Below are 27,064 nucleotides of genomic sequence, written 5' to 3'. Positions count from 1 at the left end.
TCCTGTCTCTTGAAGTGCGATAATTTCCGGTTTAGACTGAACTGACCTAAGGTATTGCTGGGTGATGGTACGTTTGTTATTGTACTTCCCGCAATTCCACTGCCATATTCGAAATTCCCTCTTAGTGTGAGCCATATTGCATATTCATCTCGCCCGCCTGGGGAGTACGTGTAGCTCTGAGGAATGACGACCCGCATTGTACCCTTACGTCCATTGACATAGTCATCATTTCCAGGGTATCGATTCTTTCGCCAAAAGCCTTCAGTCCCTCCTTAGGGTCATTCAGTGCCGTATGTATTTGGCTTACATTCATACCCGCCGTGGTTGCTCAGTGGCTATGGTGTTGGGCTGCTGAGCACGAGGTCGCGGGATCGAATCCCGGCCACGGCGGCCGCATTTCGATGGGGGCGAAATCCGAAAACACCCGTGTGCTTATATTTAGGTGCACGTTAAAGAACCCCAGGTGGTCAAAATTTCCGGAGTCCTCCACTACGGCGTGCCTCATAATCACAAAATGGTTTTGGCACGTAAAACCCCAAATATTATTATTATTGCATTCATTGTCAACTGTGAGACACTGTACATAAGCAGCTGCATGTTGTCTTTGAAAGCCTGACGCCAGCGCTTGTTTAACTTCCTCCATCTGTGTTTCAGTGTTCGTGAGCTTACTTTCAACAGCCCTACGCTTGGCTGACATGGGTCCCTCCCCAACAGGCGCGGGGACTGGGGCTTCATTGCGTGTATTAGTGCTTTCTTTGTTTTCTGCTTGTTTAGCCTCGCTTAAGAGTTTCCTTATTGCCGTCATCTCTCTAATAATTTTCTGATTCATTTCTTTTAGTTCTGCATTATCTTTCTTACGTCTTTGCATTTCACGATCCCTACTTTGCTCTGGGGGTGGGTCACAAACCATGGCACTTACCGGATCGGTACGCGCGCCGTCGGCCCAGATAAGTCTTGTCTTGTTGGTGTCCTGGTGAGGCAGCGTCTTGTCCGCTATAGCCATTCCCTTGACTTTGTCGGCCCACGTGGAACGTTGCTTCCTTCCCCGGCTTTCGATGCAGCCTGTTGACTGCGATCTCTTGATCCGGATCGCGCCCTGGATTGGGATCTCGATCTCGGTCCGGATCTGGACACGCTTCTTCCCCGTGAGCGTGAGCGACTTCGGGACGTGGACCTGCCGCGGGACCTTGATCTCGGCGGCGGGTCGTTATGGTCCTTGTTGACGGTGGTTGCTAGTGCTCTTTCGTTTTTCGACAATTAGGCGCATGCAGACACAGGCGCAGACCATTCCATATGCAGCATCCTGCAGAGTGTAATTACGACCCATGTGTGTGCGTGCGTGCGTGTGTGTGTGTGTGTGTGTGTGTGTGTGTGTGTGTGTGTGTGTGTGTGTGTGTGTGTGTGTGCGTGCGTGCGTGCTTGTGTGTGTTTTTGCCTACATTGCCATCATTGCCACTGTCCTGCTACTGACTGCCGGTCACCCAATCGGCTGCACTTCGGCATCGCATCCGTTTATCGCATTGCTTAGCTTCGTGACATTTCTTGTTTCAACCGCTCGTTTATTCTTTCATTCGCTAGTCTTGATATAACATTCCAGAAGAGTGCCAAGTTTATCGCCTATTTATTTGTATTTAAAATTATTTATTTTATTTTACTTGACTTTATTTATTGAGACTGCGACAGGGCGTCTCGGGAGAAAATAGCAAGGGTCTGCTCAAATATTTGCAGCGCCTTGAGCTCCGTCACGCTGTAACGCTGGTTGTACGTAAAGCTCGCAACGCTCCATCCAGCTGACAACATACGAGAGTAATGCGCGAAGCCTAGCGCTGCGCTTTCCGCATGCGCACTCTGATCACCTGCAGTTTCGCAGAGTGCCCCCGCAAAGCTCCTCTGCGTGCTTCACTTTCTCTCATTGTCTAGCGCGGCCGCTTTTCAAGGGAATGAGCAGCTATGCCCGGCTATCATTTTGTTTGTACGCTTTGCGTTAACTCTGGCCAAGTTAGACCTTTGTCTAGCGGCAGCGGCTCCTGCTTGCGTAGTAAAGGAGTATGTAGAGCTAATCAATTTACTGCGCATAGTTCAACGCCGCTCGTGTAGCTATAGCGAATTCACAGAGTTTTCTTCTTTATTATGCTGGCAGTGAGCGGCTGCTTTGTTACCCGCTTTAGACCGCGCGTCTCTGTACGCGACCTGTTTCTTTTTTCTTTTTTGTGTGTGTGTTACTTTTATCCAGCGTTGGCAAGGAGGAGACGTCTGGCATTGCGGAGTAATCGAACCCTTGCTTTACGGCAGGAGAACCGTCAACTGGGGCGTCGTAATCGATAAATAAACGCGAGCTCGACAGGGACACAAGCGGAGGACGACGACATGAGCGCTTGCTCACAACTATAGTATTTCCACTGAAAGGAATATCAAATGAAAGCATGGCTCATAGTAAGCGAAAAAAAATTGTCGTGTGATAGCTTAACAAGGATTTGAAACTGTTCAGGAAGCTGCTCGGCATTTCTTTAAACGAGCGTATTTATTGCGAGTGCTGTCGTCCTTTGTGTCCCTGTGGCGCTCTCTTTCCCGTTAAAAGCCCTGCGCACAAAGTGTCGCCCTGCTTCCGTTCCGTGCACCGGGCATTGCTGCCCTCGACCACGCTGGCCAACGAGCTCCGCTGCGTAAAGCGAAAGAAGCGTTTTTCTTGCTGTAGCGCAGGCACAACGAGAGGGACACACTGCGGGCTTTTTCTTTCTTTCACTTTACGTCTTATTTTCATTCTTCACGCTGCAGCAATGTATAACTTGTTTATGTGCTTCGCGTCATCCAGCCAGTGATTTTTCTGTAAAATCGCAACATAAACGTTTGTGCATTAATTCCATATTGAATTTCTTCTTAATACGTTAACTCACTAGACATGTCCAAATAGGTCGACCATAGTAATTTGTAACAAAAGGTGCCACACTCGCCATGGAAACGACGACGCAAGGACCGTGGAAGTGGCCGATGCACTATCGAAAGTCAGCGTCCCCCTGAATTCTTGGCTGAGACACGATAGCCGCAGTATAGAGAAGAAAAGCAGCCTTTACAAGTATGCATAAATGTGCTACAACTTAGTAAAGAAATTAAAATTAAATCATGGGGTTTTACGTGCCAAAACCACTTTCTGATTATGAGGCATGCCGTAGGGGAGGACTCCGGAAATTTCAACCACCTGGGGTTCTTTAACGTGCACCTAAATCCAAGTACATGGGTGTTTTCGCATTTCGCCCCCATCGAAACGCGGCCGCCGTGGCCGGGATTCGATCCCGCGACCTGCAACTCAGAATTGCGGAATTTTCACATTTGGAAATAATGAAAACATCAACTAGTTTTCTTTGTCATTGTAAAGCTAACACGATTTGAGTGGATGGATGGTGATAACCCGTCTCATCTCATTCCGCTTCCCCGTTCCCCAGATTTCTTTCCTCCTTCTCGTTTTCCTATAACGAGAACTACACAGGAAATAATTACTCCACAAAAATGTTGTACAAAGAAAAACATGGATTTCTACTAGTACTAGTCACTCATAAGAGCAGGCACTTGTACTCAACAATATAGAGAACTAGTGTTATTTTTAACAATATCATCGTTATTGTTATTATCACTGTTAGTTTTCCAATCGATAGTCATTTACACTATCGGTGGAGTAGAGAACAGTAGTATCGATAGTCAATTTACGGATATTTTTGCGTCACTGCATGCTAGTGGACGACTGATGCCTACTTTTCGCAGAATGCTTGCGACGCACTGCTTTTAACCGAAGCATTGAGCGTAGAATGAAGAACGTCATCAACTGACGACGGGCGCATCGAAGAAAGTGCATGGGGTGCGGCAAGTCAGCAGAAGATATTCTGCAAAAAGTACAGAAGCCTGCCACAGCTACAAAAATATGCAAATTCATGGCGGGTTCAAGAACAAAGTCGCCGCTGCTCCGACCATCCGTTAAAGCGCACTTTACGGCACCTTTGAAGCCACTCCGATGCGGCGCGGACGGTTCGATATCTTCAGTGAATGCCTGAAGCTGAGGGGACGAAATTTAGTCACTGAGTTAAATCAAACAGCACGTTCATTTGAATATACCTGACGCCCGGAGTTAGCGTCGTCAGAAGCAAAGAGCTCCACGAGCATAAAGAAATCAAGATATAGAGTGCAGACGCACGTCGTTGGATCAAGTCAAACTTTCAGCTGCATAACCTCCCTAAAGAGGACGTCGCCGTGTTGCATTTGTGACGGTATCTTTGGAGCGTGCACGTCAATATTGACGTTTCCTAAGCGTCTGCCTGCTTCTCCTAATCTGTTAAACACAAAACGGTCTTTACGTGTCCACTGCCTCCATCGGTTGAGCCCAATGAATGTGCGCGTCTTCATGGAATGAAAATTAGGAAAAGGTTGTTAAATTCTGAAACTGTACCGCAAGAACAGCAAGAATGCATTTTCAGATAATATTTGCCAAGAAACGATTCCCTAAAGTACTCCCATTATCTCAATGGTAAAAGCCTGGAGCCTTATTTACAAAACGCTCTTACGCTAAAATTGCTAGTAGAGGAAATTCCTGTCAATGCTGGACGCTGGGCATATCATTAGCGAATGCGGCCAGTCAATGGCAGAGAGCGCTTACGAACGAACACTATGTGAATTCAACCTCTGATTCTTTAGTAAAGTACAAAAAAATGCGCCATGCACTGGAGCCTTTGCTCCAGTGGTGCGGTAGTTAAAATGACCAGGTAACGTCGGAATGTGACAGACACATAGTACTGCATAGACATTATGTCCGCAAAATTCGTCGGGAAAGATATCGTGGTTATGGTATTGCCGGAGAAGCGAAACACGTTGATGTTGCGTGCAACAGGTATCGCTGGCGTGTGTGCGAAGACGGTTTCGGAGGAAATCCGGAAAAATATGAAATGTGTGTTTTTTTAGTCGCCAAATGTAAAGGCTCCGCCTTATTAAATTCTGAAGTATTTCCTGTAAAAAGACACAAGCAACTATTTCTCCTGCACTCCACTTGGACGGTGTCCATTTATTGACGTAGTTTTCCTGATGTAAAATATTTGTAAAAGATTCGTAGAGAACAACCCGATACGTGGCCACATACTGGCTGTGCGATGAACCCAGAGTGCCCATTGTTAAGGGTTAATTGTGTTTTTTCCAGGCGAGATAATACACAGCTTTAGTTGGGCGTCCGCAACCAGCCACGTACGCCGCGCGCGAGGTCGTACGTACGTAGGGAGCGCGCGGGCACGATATGGCAATAGGAGGCCGGACGCAGAAGTTGAGAATGGAATTGCATACTTGCACGCGCTGGTGCCGGTAGTGTGTGACTCAGCGCCGCCATATGCCACCTTCTGAAACTGTGTAGCCTATATTAGCTGCCCCGAAGTCAAGCCACAAGCTGGCGTCACATCTACGGCAAGAGCCATGCCGAAAAATGCGCTCTCGTGAGCACGCGAGAACACGCGAGAACGTCCCGCAAAGCGCGCACAGCCCGCAGCGGACGCTACGCAGCTTTTGCAAAGCTGCGGCCTGCGCACTCCTGCACTGCGCACTCCTACGTACTGCGCATGCGCGCTGTCGACTACGTGGATTTCCTACGTACGCAGAGCTGTAGTGCACGCCCGACTAAATCTGTCAGTTGATGGTATTTAGCATTCGGCAGAGAGCATTCGTATTCATCCTCTTCTTCTGCTTGCCCGGACCGGGCCGTCGCAGTATTGCAATGCAGAAGTCGGACGTGGTGTTGAAAATATGCTGACTCTCAACTGGGATGACTTGGCGACAAGAAGTCACGGCTGGTTCGTGCATGCTCACGTACTATTTAGCGCAATATATATAGTACATGTATCTTAGCATTTGGATCAGAAATATTTCACATTTTACTTCGCAATTGCAAGTTGCTTATTTAATTTCACCTTATTGTCCTAAACAAAAGTGATACTTATACTTTTTTCACCGCCCAATTCATGGCCGCTCAGAAAAGTTGGTTAGACCATGTGATTAAGGAACAAGAACGAGCCATCTTCTGTATGCAGCCTTGCCGCAGCCTGTAAGTAACCTGCAAATGCACATACGTTTGACTAATTCCGCCCGATGGCATTATGGCGAAGGTTCCAGGTAATCCCGAAAGACCACGGAGTGCTGCAGCGGTCGCCACCTCAGTCTTAGCATGACGATGCAGGTGTCGGGGCCCGTGCCAGCGCCAACAACTGCAACTGTTGTCCAGGCGCATTCGAAATAATCGGGAAGGTTCTGTGGCACCGAAAACATTGGCGTGGAAGATTAGATATCCATGCCTGAGCTTGTGAGTGCCCACAACAGACGGGATGCAACTGGGATGTTGGCCAACCCGATGTTCTATTTGCGATACACGGCCAGGGTATGGTTTGAAAACCACGATCTGCTGCAGCTCCCAGAGGTGATGCTGCTTTGAAGACTCGATCTGCTGCTCAGTTCACAGACCAGACTGTTTAAATTCGACGGCGCGAATATTCCCGCGCTCACTGCCACTGCTGCGCCGATATGCCCGTCCAACTAAGTTCAGACACATGCCGTATCACGCACCCTCCGCGTCGCCGACGGGCGAACGCCCACCGGGCTCTTAATGTGCACTGCTCACGTCGCCGGTCACCTTCCCACTGTTTTGTTTCCGGTGTTGGAATAGTGCCCTCGCGGTATTGCCCTGGGCTTCTCATAGTCTCATTCCGCCCTCTTGACTGCCCCAGAGCTACGACAATGCACAAGAGACACAATTGCGCTTATGTTCGCTCGATGATATCCACCTGCCACCGCCAGGCCTCATGCACGTTGTTGTGACCTCGTTTCCGCCTGTTCCTAATGGCGTCCATGTGGTGTGTCGCAGTACTCATTTAATGCTTGAAAGGAACGTTGCCCTTCCGCACATCCTATACTCACCTGATCATACTCCCTCTCCTCAACACTGACTACTTAGCGCAAGCTATCTCGGGAGGAATGTCGCTGGGCGTCATTTTGCTTGTCAATGGTTGCGAGATATACGCACTAGACGCTCAAATTCTGCCATCACCCGCAGGCAAGTATGATCCGCCCAATACCGAAACCGACTTACTAAGCACTATGATTGTGTCATTCATTCTTCTTATGTATGATGCTGACATACGCCGCGCCTTGGAGGCTCATCGCACCGTCTTTTTTTTTTTTAATTTGATGGTCGTCCTTTAGGCCAGATGTCAGTGGTAACTCACCGTGTGTAGACCAATGGCGCCAATCTCATACGTCGACGTCCGTAATGCGGTTCCCATGCCCTAAATCAAGTCATGCAGCAATTGGAGTGCACCAATTTGAAAGGCAAAAGGGGTTTACCACTTCTTGGCTTAAACACCTAGTAAACGTCAGTAGATGGCATTAAGTAGGCCGCATTGAAAGTCAAGGCATTGTAAGGTGCGACCAATACAGGCAATTCATAAGTAAGATATAGCGGCTGCGAGGAGTAACCGAAAATGTCCATAGTGTCTGATTAATATCTTTCTTTATTTGCATTTTCACAATCCACACTATTAACTATTCATTGCCATGTCCCAATTCATGGGATAGCAGTATTTGTAAATAAAATACATAACTACAGACCCATCAAAATGACGGAGTTATCAAGCTTCATAACAGGGTGCTATCAAGATGAGCAAGAACAATGTCACTGAGAATGGGTGCGAGACAGAATCCAATATATCCTCCCTTGGAAACACCGCCAACTCGCGCCCAATCCCTTGTTATGTGTTCCAAGTCAATCACGTTCCCCAGCAAACATTATGCATTAAGTGGATAGTTCGAAAGCTACTCAGGTGAGGAATGTTGAACGTGATTGAACGTTGAATGTGAAAACGCCCACCAAATAGGAGAGCTTGAAAACCTTGAAGACACTTCGGCTTGACTTGCTAAAGGTTGATCGAACGCGTCTCGTAGCTTGATGAAATAAATGTTTCGACAACGACTCGCCTGGATGGGAGGAGCCATGTGTAATCGATTAGAGCTTGAAAACGTCCATGAAAACAGATAGGCTAGAAACTTGCAACAGTTTAGTTTAACCGAACAGGCTTGCGTGTGGAAGCCGAAGCGTGCTAAAAGCTTTTAACCTACCCTTTCTGTCCACGTTTGCACTATTTCATTTGTTGAGTTTGTGCGTAAAGTTCAATTTACAGGGCGTGTATAATCCGAAGTACAAGAATGTATGTGCAACACGTTTGAAACATCAATTTAATGGCGCGAACAATCTCACTAAATGTCCACTTATGGGTGTTTTGTAGAGTGTGACCTCAGAAAATTTACTGGGACACCTGATGTTTTCTAGGGATATAGGGTTCAACTCACGAATTTTCGAGTGAGGTGCTCTGGCCATGGCGCGATGGTGATTCCTTTTTAGTCTTATAAGGCACGCCTAGAAGAAGACAAGTCCACTTGTCGAAACATTGGCTCCTGCTTTCACCTTGTTCTCGTTTCGCTCATCGTCTTGAATTTCAATCTCCCGCCTTCTCCGTGTTTTAATGGCATGTTTTGTAATTCAAAAGTAATGATTGCATCATGTACCCTATTCGCGCCGATATAACGCGTTTCCTTTTCGAAATTTCCATCCTCTGAAAGCGCTCCGCGTTGTATTCAGGTTCGTGAGAATTATATACGTAAGTTATTTCTTTTTTTTTGCACTTACGGCGAGACCGGAAGTCCCCGCTTGCGCCATATATATGGGCACGCTATTTAGGTGCAAATAAGGTATATGCACAATGGCCAAGACAATCATATTGTCGTCTACAGGCACAGCATGAACAGCGCGCAGCACAGTTAACCATGCAAACATTCAAATAATTACTGGAAATAAAAAGGCAAGTTAAACCCTCCATCGAACGAGGTTACCGCTCCTTTAGGAGGCCATTCTGATTAAAGAAATATTTCAGCTGCCGAAACATCCGAATCAAATGCGGTTTTCAAGAATTAGTCGCTTCTCTCGTTTAGGTTACGGAAAAGTTGGGGCATCTAACAAAGCTCGATACACGTTCAGGGCGGCCGCGTTTTCCTCCATCGCAGAACCTCTGAACGGTGAAGTGAGAGCTCTTGGTCACGTCAGCCGTCCTGAAAACAAAACCAGAAAACGCACTCTTCCATTAAATTTTTTTTTTTTGTCGCGGATCGGCTTCCACGTCATGGAGGACATTCAAAGGCGGTCATTACAGCGTCACGAGCCAATTAATAGCGCATAATGGCCGAGTGCTCCTTCCTTTTCGGGAACGCGCAACCGGCTGTCGTTACTGATTGGCTGGCAGAAATGCTATGTCCTTCGCTTCGCTGCACAGAATTGGTGAAACGGAGCATTGATGCTCGACTTTGCAGTTGCGTTGCCGAGGACTTGGCGTGGCAATGATCGGAATACTATACGTAATATGAAAGCTCAGATTTGAGGCTATTTTGCTGGGTCTTTCCTTCTTGGAGTGCTACAATCCTCTGTTAGGAACCTTTAAATGCTTAGCGTGGCAGTGAAAATGCTGATTTTTATTACTTTGCGTCAGATTTCTCTTTTGAAGAATAACAATTCTCAATGTTTTGCCAGAGCTGCTTAGAGTGAGTGAGTAGCCCCTACACATCGTAATATGACGTTGGCACATAGCAAATCAGCTAAATGCGTCGTCGAGAACTTACGTGTACGCTGTTATAAAAAGAACGTACGTTCATCTTTGCTATAGATTTTACATCTTCGTTACTGTCGAAAGTGAACCGGCTTGTAACTACGAGATGACAAGTCGGGCCAGTTGCTTGATGTTCATAAAGACAGATTTTGAAGCGCAACAGCCCGCACCGAAAAGGAGGATGGTCCTGTCTGCATTTTTTTACATTTCATTATTTCGGCGTGTTGTTCCGCTTCAAGAGCGCTTTTGTAACTAACATGCTCCTGTATCAATAATTTAAGTTGAGGTGTTTGCAATCCTCGCTGCAAAACTTGAAGTTTCAGGTTCAGGTTTGGAAAGCTATCTTCAACGGCCTCATTAATGTAATACACGCAAAGGCTTAGATTAGGACGATACACCGTTTGCGGGCTTTGCATCGCAGATTGAACAGCGCTCACCGCTTTATTCGGCTCTTTTTCGACTAGGCTATAGGAATAAGAACCTGTTTGCCATAGGATAACAGGTGCTAATTGGGGCAAGATAGAAGCTTGCGGCAATTATCGCTGAGTTGTGGTTTATTCTAATGTGAAACAACCCCAATGTTTCGTATCTTGTAGCAATAACGAACCGAAAACATATTTTTTAAGGCACCGACGTCGACTAACCACGCTCTCGGATGAGACCAAGACAAACCACTTAATGGCAGGACGCCTCGGCCTCTTAAATTTATAAAGTGCGCAGATGACGCACGTAATGCACGGTGTGTTTACCAGCGGCCGAAATCCGAAAATAGATGGCGCGTCGCATCGATTCGGCGAGATGCTTTCGTAACAATTATTTCCTGCTTACACTGTGCATACGAGAGAGAGAGCAGACACGGAGCCTAGTTGCCCAAACAGGAAACATAGACAGTGCAACACCGTGTTCTGCGAACCTCTTACGCGTAGCTGACGTGTTCAACATCAGCTGTCGTTAAAAGGGCTTTAGTGGAACTCCGGCCCCGCCGTGCCCCTTCCCCTATCACGCCGAGTGTTTGCAGCGCGCTCGCTTTCCACAAAACCCGAGAAGGGGGCTATTCCTCATCCGTCTCCTAATAGCGCCGCACAGGCGCTTGCAAGATTGCTGTGCTATTATTTGATTTCGTTGCTTATTTTGGGTGTCTTTTTCTTTTTTATTCCTTGCGCTCGGGTGGCGGCCGAAGGAAAGAGGCCTTCCTTGGAGAATTGAAAAGCGAGTGCTTGTTGACTTTTGATTTAGAGAGGCGAAGAATGAATTAGCGGCCAAGGAGGTGGTGGTTGCTCTCTTGACAAAACATTAGTGAAAGAGAGAGCCCGTGCTGCTATTTACCCCCTACCCCAGTTCTTTTTCTCGCGTTTCTTTTGGTGTCGCAATCACAGAAAGAGTTATTTTCCCTTTATTCTGTTTGTGTATATAGCGAAGCTATCAAGCCGCAAATGGGTGAACGAAGCCAAACAGAAGCGTAAATTATTTGACTGTCATTTGGCGTAGAGTGCTGTTTGCCCTTTTAATTAATGGTCGAATATACAGCAAGAACACGGCCGCAAATATTAATCCGCGAACATGTACAGGTAGCAAAAACGTGTGGACTTTTCCCTCTAGAAAAAAAAAGCAATAACTCAAGAAAAAAATAACGCTGGTGGCAATATTGCTTTGTGACCAAGTTTTTCTTCTGTGGCTTACGCTGAACAAGTTTTTGCTTATAGGCTTCCAATTTATCTGGGTGCCACCACATATCGTCAGGAAGTCGTTGCTTTGTTTTATCTGCACAAATGTATTGAAAAATAACGTGCCTGCGGCAACAAGCAGTGGCTATTGCAGGTTGAATGGATAATTTGACATCGTATTTGTCCTCGGCAACATAGAATAAAAATGTTACAAGCACTAAACAAGGTTATTTAGTCAGTCATAGCGTATTCGTGAGCATGAACCCGACGCTGCTAGGTGGAATCGCAAGCGTCCTCGCTCCATGGACTCTTCGCAAGCCTTATCATGGGGGCTCGAGTCAAAGCGGCCACCAATTTGTACATAAGCAAGAAACTAGAGGGCGGCGTTTAAAGTGTCCTTACTTAAGGACACAAAAGTGCCGACTCAGTGCTTTCGTATATATTAGCACGAAGCGTATTAGGCTGCTAAGAAAACCGATATGGTGGCAGACTGACACATGCATCAATGTACCTTGTAGGCGTGTGCGAATAGTAATCTTTGCGACAGAGTTGAATACCAATCGAATAGTTCCAGAAATATTGACTAGTTTTCGAACAGTTTCTCAGTATTAAACAGCTGTTTTCAGGAACATGGTAGAACGATGTTTGCGTCCGAGTATTCATTATGCTTGCATTTCTGTAATTGAATTGGACGCCACTGGCCCATCGGAATTTAAAAGCACAAGCCCGGGAAATCTGCCTCCCTGTGCGACGTTGCCGGCTCTATGCACTATACTTATTAGAGTTTCTTATGGGAATACTTTGTTCGGAGAATACTCGGAGAATGTTCCAGTTTACAAGTAGTCACTGTATGATTCGACGACCAAATCGAAGAGGGCAGTATCTGATTCGTTATTTGAAATTTTGGAATATTCGTACACCCCCAGTACGCAGCACATGCGTCAGTGGTGGCTATGCAGAAGCTATTAGCTATGACTGCAGAAACAACTGATATGGAAGCTGGAGTTTGTATAGCTGTTCTTTTTGTTTGTGTGAGCGCGCATGCATCTAAAGTACACTTCGGTGTAAATTTCTGGCAGTACAATCAGTTAACACCTGCCATACCCGTCTCTACGTTATCTTATTTTGAGCTGATCGTTGGGCTAGCTGGTTTTCCGTAATGCAAGTGGCAACTCAGTGCGATAAGAACCAAAGAGACAAGAACGATGGACGAAGACAAGCGCTTGTCTTTGTCCACCTTTCTTGTCTCTGTGGGTTTAATCGCCCTGAGTTGCTACTTGAATTATTTAGAGCTATTAAGACGAAAGCCTTGGGTGTCTATGCTGGCGCTGCCTTTGTCGAAGCGGTGCCGTGACGAAAAATGACCGTTGCCGCGAAGAGTAGGAACACGCGCACTCCACAGCTTTAGGCAGCCAGAACTGCGGTGCCTACGTGGTGTCAGGAACGCGATCTCGTCTCGCTCGCCGAATGCTCAGGTTGGCTTCCCACCCAGACCGAAATGTACGAAATTTTCTTTTCAAAGCCAATAATTTAATTAGCTTACAGGAATCTCCCTGAGAAGTTTGACATCAATTCGACCATTTTTGTCGTGTTTTCAGTCTTTGCGCCGTCGGCCATGTTTGGTATAATCGATCGGTCGTGCCGACTAGACCGACGGGTTTTCGCCTAATGGGGCATATAATGCTTTTGCGTTAATACCATGCCTAATGGGGCAGCGCACGTTAACCGTGGTAAAAAATAAGAAAAAGAACAAATATATACAAAATGATCCCGACACTGCAACATCCCATGCAAGAACCTTTCCCCGCTAACAAACGAAGAACTTGGCGTATCGCTCACACATGCGTTAATTAAAGGCTATGTAAACGCTTCCATCATGTGCGGAATATTTGTCCTGTCCAAAAATTTGATCCCCTGAAGCGCGCATATAATAGCCCCACAACGCCATTTTATGAACGTTGTAGCAGTCTATCTTTGGTTATGTACTGCAAACAGCCACATTCGAAGACACGGAATTGTGTGAGAGAGAGTTTGTGCTCTCGAATGCATCACTGGAATTAAAATTTTTTATTTAGCTGTTTTACATTTAATGGTAAATAAATGTTGTAACAACTGACTAATTCCGGGAGACACTATCTCATGATGACAGCGGACGTTAATGGGATTAGTGTTGAAGCAATCTAGCGACACACCGAATCGCTGAGGAAATCATTATTTTGAATCTACAGTGGCGATCATGCAATTTCCGTTGTTTGGCCTACACGTGACATCCACTTTCTACGCGTTGGGCTGGAAATAAAAAAAGAAGAGAGCGGTGCCCTTCTCACCCATGCTCGTTCCCGCTTTGGCAATACATTTCTCAACGAGATGCTTCTTTTCCTTTTCGTTTGACTTTCCCGCCGTTGCTGATGGCTTTGCACATGACGGAATAACAACAATACGTCGTCGTTGGTATGCAGTCTTCATCATTTTATCACCTTCATGCGATTGTGATCATTCCTTCATTGCCCTGTCATGGTCATCCTTCAGCGATCTTCCTTCTGTCGCTGTCACTGCGTGGTCATATGGTCGTCGTCGCTTCGGCATCTTCAAGCTTTCGTCATCATACCGCTAGCGTTGTTCCATAGTAATCAGTGAGTAGCAGTCAACCAATCGTTGTATTGCTACTGGCGTTATTGTGGCGCCTTCAAAGAGTGGCTTTCATGCCGTTGTGGTGTTTCTAATGCCTTCATATTGTCCTAAGGATTTCACCGTCTGTATCTCGTGGTCTTCATGCCTTTACCATCCCGCCATCGTGGTCATTCCACATTTGAGAGACAATGGCCACCAAACCGCCGCCATAAAATTGCAATCCCTTTACCATCGTCTTCCTATCATCGTCGTCTTCCAGCCGTCGTCGACATTCCAGCTCCGTTATTCGCTTCGACACACCGTCACCGCCACTCCAGCATCGTCGTTACGTTGTGATACACTGACGAGTGTACCTTATTTTTAACACCATCACGCCGTCGTCGCCATGCAGTCTTCATAATTTCATTGAAATCATTCCTTCGTTGTGATACCGTTATCATTTATCCACCGACTTCGCTCTGTCGTTACTGCATTGTCATGTCAGCTTCAGCACGCCACCGACGACACACCGTCATCAACATTGCGTCGTCATTCCATATCCGCCATTCTGCCGTCGTCAAGCTATCGAGGCCATGCACTCGTTACTATGCCGCAGCCGTCTTACGGTTATCGTCATACGATCATCATCATGCTATTTCCACTTCATTGCAACCATGCAGTCGTCATCATTCGGTCTTCGTCATGCGATTGTCGCCAATGCATTGTAATACAATCATCATTCATTCGTGGTCTCCGTGATATCGTTACAGTCGTACCATCATCGTCATTTCATGGTCTTCATACTGCCGTGATCACGCTGTCGTCGTCATACAAGCGTTGTCATTTCGTTCTCGTAACACCACCGTCATCCTACTGTCGATGTCATTTCTTCTTCATTAAATCATTGTCATTTCACATCGTCATAGCGCCCTCGCTTCAGCGTCGTCATCCTACTTTGTAACGCCGTCGTCATTATTCCATCGTCCTCATTCATTCTTCGTCATTAAATCTTCCTCATACATCCGCACTCATTGTGTCGTTGTCATACAATCGTAGTGTCGAAAAGTCGTCATATTCCACTGCTTCACCCGCCGTGGTTGCTTAGTGGGTATGGCGTTGGGCTGCTAAGCACGAGGTCGCAGGATTGAATCCCGGCCAGGGCGGCCACATCACGATGAGGGCGTGCGTCATTATGAGATCGTGGGTTTGGCACGGAAGACCCCATAGTTTAATTTTTAAATTACATTGCCGCCGCATTCACACTGTTTTGTAATAGCATAGTCGTGCCATCAATGTCATTGTATTTTATTCATAAATTCGCCGTTACGCCCTCATAGTCATTCCATCGTCGTCACGCCACTGTGCCTCTTCAACTATCAGTCTCTCGAACAGCTTCGGAAGCTCCGTCCACCAGTCCGAGAGCTGCCATAATCGCGTTGATTTTTCGTAGATAGAAAGTCTATGAAAAATCTATGACAGAAAGTCTATGAAAGGAGCTGTCAGAAGATGTTTGCTGGCGAGTGCAAGCAGTTAGCAGACAACGGCTGGCTTAAAAAGATGCGCTCCCTTTTGGACGCCATGCTGTGAAAGATACCGTGTGCTTCTGCGCACGTTGCGCGTTCCAGACGGCAAATTTTATGCACTCACTATCGCTTCGATGGTTTGTGTGATATGATGCGCGATTTTCACGAGCGGTCTGATTGCTGCAGATTGCTGCAGGTGTGAGGGTATTGGTGATGGCATTCGAGAACGCATCCCGGGACGTCTCCTCAAGCGCGGAAATTGAAGATGGTTGGCCGGAGTCGACATCAAAAGAGTCTCCGGGGACGTCGACCAAAGAAGAGCCGAGCAGTTACACGCTTCAACCGTGCCGACGTCGTATGGACCTATCCCAGTGGTCACTGATTCTCAGACCGCCTGCAGGACTTTGGCACAAGGGAGGGTGACAGCATACACACACCGCATCCTTACATCATTACACCCCACAGCGTTACACAGGGTGCGTATCGTCTGGGAACCTGGACACGCCCCTCTACATGGTAATGAACGCGCTAATGCGGCAGCCCGAGAGCTCGGTAACCGGGCGCCATTGGAAGAGCTGTGCAACCCAGACGACGCACCGACAGAACCACTCAAATACACCGAAACTCTACAGTATTACAGAGGTAACAGAAGACACTTCCCTCCACCACATAATTCCCTTAATCGAGAAGATGCCGTCGCGTGGCGACAGCTTCAAACTAATTCATTTCCCTGCCTCTTTTATCTTCACCTCTTCCACCCCACAAAATATCCCTCATACTGTCCCTATTGTGGAGCAAAGCCCACAGTATATCATTGCACCTGGGAGTGCCCACACCCTCCGGGCTACTCCCCTATTCCTTCACTCTCACCTTCCTCCTGGGAGACTGTGCTGACCAGCTCAGACCCGCAAGAGCAGTGACGGCGAATCCGGCGGGCACGCGGAGTGGCGCGAACCAATGGGGCCCTGAACTAAAAGCTCCACCCTGCGAGGAAGCCACCCAATCTCATGACAAATAAATATTTTCTCTCTCTCTCTCTCTCTCTCTCTCTCTCCACGAAGCGAACGCATTCACCAAAGATCAAGGTAATAGGCGCACAGAGGGGATTTGACATTGCTGCAGCCGCCAGCCGTGTCATGCGTGGCAAAGGGTATGGAAGAGATTTACGGCTCATGAAGGCGTAGGACGGTGTGAAGAGGACCGTTGCATTAGTGATGGCATCGCAAGAGACGGGTACGAGGGCGAGGGAGCCAGGTGGAATATCTGTGTCCTCGCGCATGGTAAGTTTAGAAAGGCGGTCACAATCTTCGTCCAAGGGTGCGTCACAAGGGGAAAATTCAACTTCGGTGCCTGCGCAGTCGATCACGGCTTTATGACGTGATAAGAAGTCCCATCCGAAGATGACGTCATGCGAGCAGGTGGGAAGGACAATACACTCGACGATGTAAACAATTGATTGATTGATTGATTGAGTAACTATAATTTTACAGTCCTGCAGAACGCGTATTAGCACGTCGCGGGCCGCTCCCACGTCGGTACCGACAGGCCTAGCCTGCCAGCCGCATCGTGGGCCTGCTGGACAGCCCAACGTTGCTCAGCCAGTAGTGGGTTGCGGAGGGCTACCTCCCACCTAGCTGAGCTGAGGTCAGAGCTTGCTATAGAGATACATCCCCAGAGCATGTGCGAAAGTGTTGATCTATCCCCGCAAGCAGGGCACGCGTCATCAGTGTAAATCTCCGGATATATCGCATGTAACGTGAACAGGTTGGGACAAGTTTCTCTCTGCAACAGTCTGAATGTCAGTGCCTGAGGCCTAGTGAGCTTGGGGTGAGGAGGAGGGTATTGTCGCCGCGAGAGATAGAAGTGTTTAAGAAGTTCATTATAAGTGGCAGGCGCGTCCCTACCATGCGTAACCCTCTCTTCGGCCGTTGCAGCGCCAGCGCGGTCAGTCAGTGCGCGCGCGGCAGCGTGCGCCGTCTCATTGAGGTTCGTTGGGACACCCGCCATGTGCCCAACGTGGGCTGGGAACCAAGTAAGCAAGTGATACTTGATTCTATCCGGACCTGCCTTACGAAGCAGCCCAAAAGCCTGTTCTGAGATCACTCCACACTGAAATGCCCTAATGGCTGACCGTGAGTCACTGTAGATGACGTCGCTGCTGTCATCAAGCATCGCCAAGGCAATGGCCACCTGCTCGGCTATCGCCGGATCTCCGGTTCGTACAGATGCACAGTTCGTGAGTCGCTGTTTGGAATCCACCACTACTGCAGAAAAGGAGCACCCCTTCCGATATGCGGCCGCGTCAACAAAGCAGGCTCTACGCCCCTCTGTCTGGATCTGTTTGAGTATGGTTGAAGCTCTTGCTTTCCTTCTACCCTTGTTATATTGAGGGTGTACATTTCTTGGTATCGGCGATACGGAGATCAAATCTCGTATGTCCCGTGCTAACTGGTATTTTCTTGGTGCTTCTGCAGATGGTGGGTAGCCGAGCTCTTGTAATATCCTCCTGCCGGCGGCGGTCGTGGAGAGTTTGGCAAGTTGCGCTCTTTCCTGAGCTTCTGCAATCTCCTCCAGAGTGTTATGCACACCTAGCTGGAGGAGGCGATTGGTGTTGCTGAAGATCGGTATACCCAGGGCTCGCTTAGTTATTTTCCTCAGCAACGTGTTGAGTTTGTTCCTCTCTGCTCTTTGCCATCTGTGCATAGCCGCCACGTAGGCAAAGTGGCAAAGCACAAAGCCGTTAATCAACCGTAACAGATTATCTTCTTTAAGGCCATGATGGCGGTTAGCCACCCTTCGGATGAGACGTACTGCGTTGTCCGTCTTGGTCGTGAGCTTGATTATCGTTTGCGCGTTAGAGTCAGTAGATTCGACTACCATGCCGAGTATTCTTATTGCGTCGACCCTAGGAATCTTGTCTCCCTTGCCCGCGCGAAGACAAATGGTGCTGTCAGACAATGGTCTCCAGCCCATGGGCTTACGACCTCTTCTTAAGGGGCGGTATAGTAAACGCTCTGACTTCTTAGCCGAACAGTTTAATCCCGTGGGTCGAAGATAGCCCTCCGTGACCTCGATGTCCTCCTGTAACGCACTCTCAACCTGTCCATCACTTCCGCCAACACACCAAATGGTAATGTCATCCGCATAGATGGTATGCCGGATGCCCTCGACTCGTGAGAGTGTCCTGGAAAGGCCGATCATGGTCAGGTTAAACAAAGTGGGCGAGATCACCGAGCCCTGTGGAGTGCTTTTTGTTCCAAGCTCCACCTCTTCCGCGATCATGTCTCCTGCGCGGAGAGTCGCTCTTCTTCGGTGCAAAAATGACCTGACGTAATCATGGAATCTTACGCCCAGACCAAGCTTGGATATCGATTGCAGTATAAATTGATGGGCTATGTTATCGAAAGCCTTCTCCAAATCTAATCCAAGGATGGCCCGAGTGTCCCGCGTGTCATTGTCGATTATCTGACTCTTGATGAGCTTCATGGCGTCCTGTGTGGACAGACCTGCCCTGAAGCCAATCATCGTGTGGGGGTAGAGTTCCTTGTGCTCGATGAACCTCGTGAGCCTGTTGAGTATGACATGTTCTGCGAACTTGCCAACGCAGGATGTGAGCGATATTGGTCGTAAGTTGTCCAGGCTTGATGACTTGCCAGGTTTGGGGATCAGTACTATAAGTGCCCGCTTCCATGCTTCCGGGACCTTGCCTTCCTTCCATGTCTCGTTGATGACTTCAGTGAGGTATTCTATCGAGTGATCGTCCAGGTTACGGAGGGTCCTATTTGTGATGCCATCGGGACCAGGAGCAGACTTGCTATTAAGCTCATGCAGCGCCCTCCTAACCTCTTCCGTGCTGATGTCTGCATCCAGCTCGGAGTTGGGTGGCCCAAGGTAGTGTGCGTAGGCGACCGATGTCCCTTGCCGGGGACCAACAGGGAGGTACTTCTCCACCAGGCTCTGCAGGACTTCCCTCGTGGTCTTGGTTCGTGTGGCTGTATGCAGAAGCTTTGCCATCACATGCTGCTGGTTGGACCTTGTGTTGGTGTCGTCCAGAAGATGCTTTAAAAGATTCCAGTTTTGACCATTCCGCATTTGACCATTAACCGAGTTGCACACCTCGTCCCATTGTTGCTTTGAGAGGGTGTGGCACTACTCCTCTGTGCTTCTATTGAGTTCAGCAATCTTTTTGCGTAGTCTGCGATTTAGCCGTTGGCCCTTCCATCGATTGAGGAGTGACTGCTTAGCCTCAAGTAGATGGGCTAGGCGACTATCCATCTTTTCCACGGGAAGGTCCGTGCATATATTGCGATTGTTACTCTTGATATCTTCCGTGATCTGGTCCATCCACTGTTCAAGGCTCAGTCTGGTGGTTGGAGGTTGGCGCTCATTCCTTATCTTGCGGAACTTGTCCCAATCCGTGAAGAAGAACTCGTTCGGCCGCTTAGGTGTTGTTGGAAAGTGTGTAGCGAGGATATAGTGATCGCTGCCAAGATCAACAGCAGTGTTAGTCCATTGCGCCTTTGACAAATTCTTGACGAACGTTAAATCCGGAGTCGAGTCCCTGCACGAAGACGTTCCCATTCTGGTCGGAAAAGACCTATCAGTGACAAGCGTAAGGTCCAAGTCTGTAGCATTCTGCCATAACTCCTTTCCCTTGACCGTGTTGTATATGTAGCCCCACGCGTAGTGCGGGGCATTGAAGTCCCCGGCTATCACCAAAGGATTAGTCCCGGAGACGTTGATTGCCTTCCTTAGAAGCGCTTTGAAACGCTGGCGAAGGTCATTGGGGCTACTATACACGTTAAGAATGAAAACGCTCTGGCGTCTCAATCGGCCTGGTATGATTTCTATCATCACATGCTCTGCCTTACAGGTGGCCATCCCCAGGTCGTGAGTGATATATGTGAGCTTACGACTTACAAGGGTGCATACACCTCTCCTCCCAGTTTGACCAAGAATCGATTGATATCCCGACAAATTGACTTCAGCAGATAGGGTTTCTTGAATAAGGATTAGATGTGGTTTTTCGGAATTGCTGCGAATGTACTGCTGCAGAGGCGCTTTCTTCTTTAGAAAGCCCCTGCAGTTCCATTGCCAAATGCGAAAAGATTCATTTGAGCCCGCCATCTTGTTGCTGTCTACTTTTGTCCCCATATTCTGCGGATGAATTGTCCCCAGTTATAGGGGACCCAATGGGAGTATGTGGTATGACATTGACGCTAGGACCAGGGATTGGCAACATTACGTTCTCTAGGAACGATTCCATTTTGGACACACTTTTGTTCATACTTTCAGCTTGAAAGGCCATCTCGCTTTGTACCTGGGAGACCTTCTCCGCCAGTTGCCTTACGCTGTCGCTTAGCGCTGAAAACATTTCGCGAATTTCTGACCTTGCGCGTCCCGGAAGACTATCCTTCTCACAAGCCACTGCTCGTTTTTTAGAGGGTCTCGCCTCATCTTGTTCGCCCTCCGCTATAGGAACCTCCATAGGTTGGGGTGTTTCCAACGGAGCGGACGCAGGCGGAGGACGCGTTCCTCTCGCGTGTTTGATCTCCGCGATTTCGGACGTAAGCTTTTTAATAACCTCCCTCATATTCGCACTCTCGCGTTCAAGTTGTGCTATTTTATGCGCGCTTCCTGTCGCATGCTCTGAGGATGCCCCCGACCTCACCTCTGCCTGTCCTCCACGGATAATGTCAGCCCAGGTGGTTGGTCTCGACGATCCAGGAACCGGTCCTGTCTGGTGCCCTCTGGGTCTGGAACTGGACCTGGTGCGGCTGTCGGGCCTAATGCGGCTTCCGGAATTGATGCGTATTCTCATCCCTCTAGACGCTGTCCGTCCTCTGGATCTGGAGCGCCCCCGGGATCTGGATCGCCCTCTGGATTGGGAACGGCCTCGGGTGCCGGATGGGGCCGATGAGTCCGATTCTTGAGAGCGTGGGTGCCTTTCACCGGAGATAGCTGGAAAGTGTTGCTCATCCTTGAAGGGTGGTGATGGCTTGCTTCTTTCCTCCCGCTCAGCGTTGCGAGCGCGTTCTACTCTTCTGCGTCGAACTACGTACGGCGTCTGGGAGCGTTTCTTGCATTCCTTAGCTGCGGTTAGGTGGGCCTCGCCGCATAACTTGCATTTTGGATCGCAGCTGTGTTGTTCATCGGGATTGGTTGCTCCACAACCCCTGCATACCACTTCCTCTGGTGACGGGCAGACATCGGAGCGGTGTCCAAGGCGTCCGCAGGTGTAACAAACATCCACCTGATCAGAGTGGCCCCATACGCAACGTAATTTGGGACCTTATATCCCTCGAATAACACCACCACAGTTCCAGTATTCTTGATTCTTTTGGCACCGAGGGCGAGTGGATTTCTCCGGTTGACGATCTTCCTGTCAATGACCTCAGGTCCGTCCTCGATTGCGATGCGCCGAATTACCCCTTTGCAAGTGGCGTGCGGCGCAGCAACATACGCGCTCACCTCATGCTGCTTCCCGGCGACTGTAATGTTCTCCACAGCGGCGTAACGAACCGCGTGTTCGTGCCTAGATGTGCTGATCACCATCACATTTTGCATCGGATTGGGGCACATATCCCACTCTCTTTCCGTCGTACTGATACCCGTTGCAGCCCATATTGGCTTCTGCGACCACTGTTGGGCCTGCCTTGGTAATACTCAGTCCGCCTCTGAGTCTGACCACAATCTTCATATCGTGCTTTGGTAGTGGTGGCATCTTGCTGCCCCGGATAATCTTGCGTTTAGCTTCTCTATATCTATTTCGGTCCGGCAGCGTATCTTGGCCGTCAGGGTGGGCCGCGGACGAGCTTGCGCCAGGACGCCCGGAAGCGTTCTTGCAAACGCGCCGTTTGGCGACCGTTATCCAGCCAGAATCTTTCCCAAAACCCTCGGGGGCTAAATCGTCCCCGTCGTCTTCACTCTCCATCGCACAAAAAGCGGTGAACTAGCGCCTACAGGCTAATGCAGGCCAGTGGGAGCAGCCCAGCGTCTCGTCGAGACCGGCGCCGTTGCGTTTAGCGTTAGGGCTAGCACTCAGTCCGGCGTGGTCGGCACAAGATCGGCGATAAATGCTCAGAAACTCCACCCACCTCCAAAAAACTGCTTTCCACGTGTTCGGTAGAACTTCACTGATATAATGCACGCAAAGTTCATGGGCCACCACTTCAGAAACCTCCAAGAGATCGAGAAAAAGCAGGAGCCGATCGGAGCGCGTCTGACCTACTCGGCGTCATCTTCTTCTGATGTAAACAATGCCGTGAATAAATAAGCACAGGTACAGTACAGGCTGCGTGCGGAGAGACTTGCTGCGCGCTTGCCGTACGAAGCGGCAGTCCAGAAAGCGGTGTGGTGACCTTGCGCAGCGAACGGCACAGTTTCGCGGCAATCACAGAAACGGCTGCGCCGGTACGCACAAGTGCAAATGCAGGAACACTTTCTACACAAATTTCTACCACGTTAGCAGAACAGGCGCGAGGACTTGGACAGCTCGAATGGGGCGCAGTTCTTGCCTCTTGAACTGCGACGTTCAGTTTTTCTGGTCAGGTGGTGCGGGTCGCCGACGCATTGGGGAGAGCGAGCGTCGGCGAGGGGATGGCGAGTGACGCGTAGAAAATTCTGGGAGGTCACATGAGCCTACGGTTGGGGAGAAGGAGCGGCATATTGGCGAAAGGGCTGGCTGCCATACTGGAAGGGCCGAGAGGGATCGCCGAACGCTTGGGGGCAACGGCGGCAATATCGGGCGACGTGTCCAGGAGTGCAGCAAGAACAACAGATCGGACGATTGTCACGCATCCTCCAAGAATTAGCTCTCGGTGCACTCCAAGATTCAGCATGGGTTTCCGGTGGCACCGGCTGGGACTGGGTCGCGAAAGACGTCTGCGGAGGCCTTCGTACTGCCTGCGCGTACGTAATAGGTGCGGCCACAGGAAGCAGTGGCTGCGCATAGGTGAGATGCGTGGCGACAGTCTGCACTGCCAGCGCAGAGTTGAGATTCGCGGCTGCAGGCAGCTGATGGTGTGCGGAAGGAACAACTTGAACAACCTCTTCATAAATGAGAGTGCTGAGCTTGTTTGGAAGATGGTAGGTGGGCTCCTGAGTGAAGGGGACTAAAGAAAGTTGGCGGGCAAGTTCCTCACGCACAAAGTCCTTGACCCGCTGAAAGAATGAGGATGGGTCTTACATGCTGTCAAGGCTCGCCAGCAAGTCGTCGCTTCCCACAGCACGCCGAGTCGAAGCGCGTTGCTTCCTTAACTCATAGTAACTTTGGCAAAGGCTGGCGACTTCGGACACAGTGCGCGGATTCCTGGCTCGGAGCATCTGGAATGCGCAATCATCGATGCCTTTCAGTACATGGTGAATTCGCTCAGTTTCGGGCATTGCGGCGTGGGATCGTTTACAAAGGTCCACGACGTCCTCAATGTAGCTTGTGAACGTTTCTGCCGTCCGCAGTGCTCAGGCGCGCAAGCATTGTTCAGCACGCAGCTTGCGAACAGCGGGTCGGCCGAACATTTCTGTAAAGGTTGTCTTGAAGACTTACCATGTGGGCACGTAACTTTCGTGGTTGTGAAACCGGAGTTGGGCAACAACAGCCAGATAAAAGATGACATGGGTTAACTTCGCTGGATCATCCCACTTGTGCGCGCTCAGCCGTTCATATGACGCAAACCAGTTTTCTACGTCTTCGTCCTCTGCACCGCTGAAGATCTTGGGGTCCCGTTGTCGTGTAACGCCGGTGCAGGTGACGGATTGTGGCATCCGCGCCGTTTGGGATGAGCTGTCGGTCATGGCGGGTGGTAGAGATCTTGATCGCAGCTCCATGGTTTCAAGCGACCGGGTTTGAGTACCCAGTACCTCCACCAATTCAGAAGAGGTTTATTGGCGGCTCCTAATGCAAAGGCACAGCGACCGGGGACGGCGAGATAGCCTGAAGTAGTGTCCAAAAAGACGCCAGAAATCCACAGCGCGAGCCGAGACGAGCCGTGCGTTGGTGATTTGGCTTTGCCGCGAGGCGCGTCTTGACCTCAACCACACCCCCTGTAACCGACGCCGTCAGCGCCAATCTTGTCGGTGGCATTTACGGCCACCAAGTGGCCGCTCTGGTTGACACTGGTTCCCATTTTTTGATGATAAGTCAAAAGCTGGCTGATATGCTGAAAAAATTGAAGACGCCGTGGCACGGGCCCAACATCAGAACTGTCGGCGGCCAGTTGATGACGCCGATTGGAAAATGCACAGCCAGAGTAGTATTCGCCAGTGCAACCTTCGTCGCCACCCTCGTGATTCTCTTACAGTGTTGCAAAGAACTGATATTGCTGATGAATTTTTTGAGAGAGTACGGTGCTGTAATTAATGTCCGTGGCCTCGTCGTCACATTTTCTACGAGCTCAGACGACGTCGACCCCGCTGAACACCAGCGACTCCGCTTACGTATCGCCGACGACGACGTCACGCTGCCGTTGCAAAGCTGTTCCCTCATACCTGTTATCTGCGAGAACTTGAACACCGGGACTGGCGTCTCAGCACGCATCAGTGCACTGGTACCGAGTCAAGGCGTTTCCATCGCCAGGGCTGTACTTAACGTACACGATGGACGTACTTGACTCCTGCTGACGAATTTTACCAGGGAAAGTCGGCACAATGTGAAAGGCACGGCTGTTGCTTACTTCGACGAATTTACCTCAATACAGGACTGCCTCTCAGTGGAGCACGCGACGTCCATGGTGACTATGACTGCCCCTGTGGTTTGATATCAGTCCCACCTTATCGCCCGGCGAACGCAACAGCCTTCTTGAGCTCATCGATGAGTTTAGGAGCTCCTTCTCATCCGCGTCGCGAGTCAGCCAGACGCCGCTCACTAAGCACCGTAATGTCACCGAAGACGACGCTCGATCAATTCGGCAGAATCCTTATCGTGTAGCACCGAAAGAGCACGCGGCAATCCAAACACAAATGAAGACGATGCTTGAAGACGGAGTTATTCGTCCATATAAGAGTCCTTGGGGATCGCTTGTCGTATTGGTGAAAAAGAAGGACGGTAGCGTGCGCTTGTTCGTCGACTATGGAAAACTCAACCTAATCACAAAGAAAGACGTTTATCCGCTACCGCGTATCTGCTATTCACTGGACAGGCTACGAAACGCACGTTACTTTTCGTCGATGGACTTGAAAAGCGGTTACTGGCAATTAGGAGTTGATGAGAGAGACCGTGAGAAGACCGCTTTTGTGACGCTCCATGGACTTTATGAATTTGAAGTGCTCCCTTTCGGCTTATGTTCTCAGCCAGCGACGTTTCAACGACTAATGGACATGGTACTCTCAGGCCTCAAATGGCTAACCTATCTGGTGTACCTCGACGACGTGATTGTTTTCTCCGTCACGTTCGAGGAACACTTACAGAGACTAAAGACGGTATTTGAAGCAATACACTCAGCTGGTCTAACTTTAAAACCGGAAAAATGACATTTTGTTCTTGAAGAACTTCAATTTCTCGGTCACGTTGTTAGTCGTGAAGGTGTCCGACCTGACCCTGATAAAATATCTGCCGTTGTTAATTTCCCAACGCCATCAGATAAAAAGGCCGTGCGACGTTTTCTGGGCCTTTGCGCCTGCTACCAACGATTTATGGCGGACTTCACGCGCGGTGCATGGCCGATAACACATCTTACCAGAGAAGATGTCCCCTTCCTGTTCGGTGAAGACCAGGAACGGGCATTTCTGGACCTACGGCAACGGCTGCAGACGCCTCCCGTGCTCGCACACTTTGATGAAGACGCCCCTACAATTCTTCATACCGACGCTAGTAATGTCGGCCTAGGCGCAGTGCTTTTACAGCGGCAGGACGGCACCGAAAGGGTGATTGCTTACGCCAGCAGGACGCTATCAAGGACGGAAGCTAACTACTCCACTACAGAAAAAGAATGACTCGCACTGCTGTGGGCCGTCCTGAAATTTCCGCCATATTTGTATGGTCGCGGGTTTCACCGTTGTCAGTGGTCATCATGTACTTTGCTGGCTGACTAATTTTAAAGAATCAGCTGCTCGACCAGCGCGCTGGAGTCTTCGGCTCCAAGAGCTCGACTTCATGGTTGTGTACAAATCGGGGAAACGTCAGACCGACACCGACTGCCTTTCTCGGTCTCCTGTTGAGACTACAGTCCACGACGATGGTGACGCGACCTTTCTAGACGTGCTACATACTGTCACCGTTTCACGCCACCGACCATAGGACGCAGAACTGGTTCCTCTTTTCGATTATTTAGAGGGAAAAACAAGCTGCGTGCCAAGCTTATTCGCGAGAGGGCTGCCTTCGTTTCGCTTGCGCCACGACATTCTCTATAAAAAGAACTTTTCACCTAGTGGCAGCAGCTACCTACTCGTCATCCCCACATCTCTTCGCGACGAAGTCTACATGCCTGTCACAACGAGCCGACCGCCGGTCACTTGGGCTACGCCCGCACATTGGTAAGAATCAGGCTAAATTACTATTGGCCGAGTCTTGCGTAGTTCGTGAAACGTTACATGCAGACATGCCTGTATTGCCAGGGCCGCAAAGCCCGACCCGGCAAGCCAGCTGGACTGCTGCATCCTGTTA

At 49.3% G+C, this 27,064-nt stretch overlaps 1 protein-coding gene across 2 annotated transcripts in view; it reads left to right on the top strand.

Moving 5' to 3' along the window:
• LOC135917192 (FMRFamide receptor-like) overlaps positions 1-27,064 on the top strand; it is a 982,442-nt gene that overhangs the window by 283,693 nt on the left and 671,685 nt on the right. The gene's annotated exons all lie outside the window — the stretch shown is intronic.

Source organism: Dermacentor albipictus, chromosome 3 (assembly GCF_038994185.2).
Source record: "Dermacentor albipictus isolate Rhodes 1998 colony chromosome 3, USDA_Dalb.pri_finalv2, whole genome shotgun sequence".
Taxonomy (NCBI): Eukaryota; Metazoa; Arthropoda; class Arachnida; order Ixodida; family Ixodidae; genus Dermacentor; species Dermacentor albipictus.
This window is presented reverse-complemented; position numbering and strand designations above follow the sequence as displayed.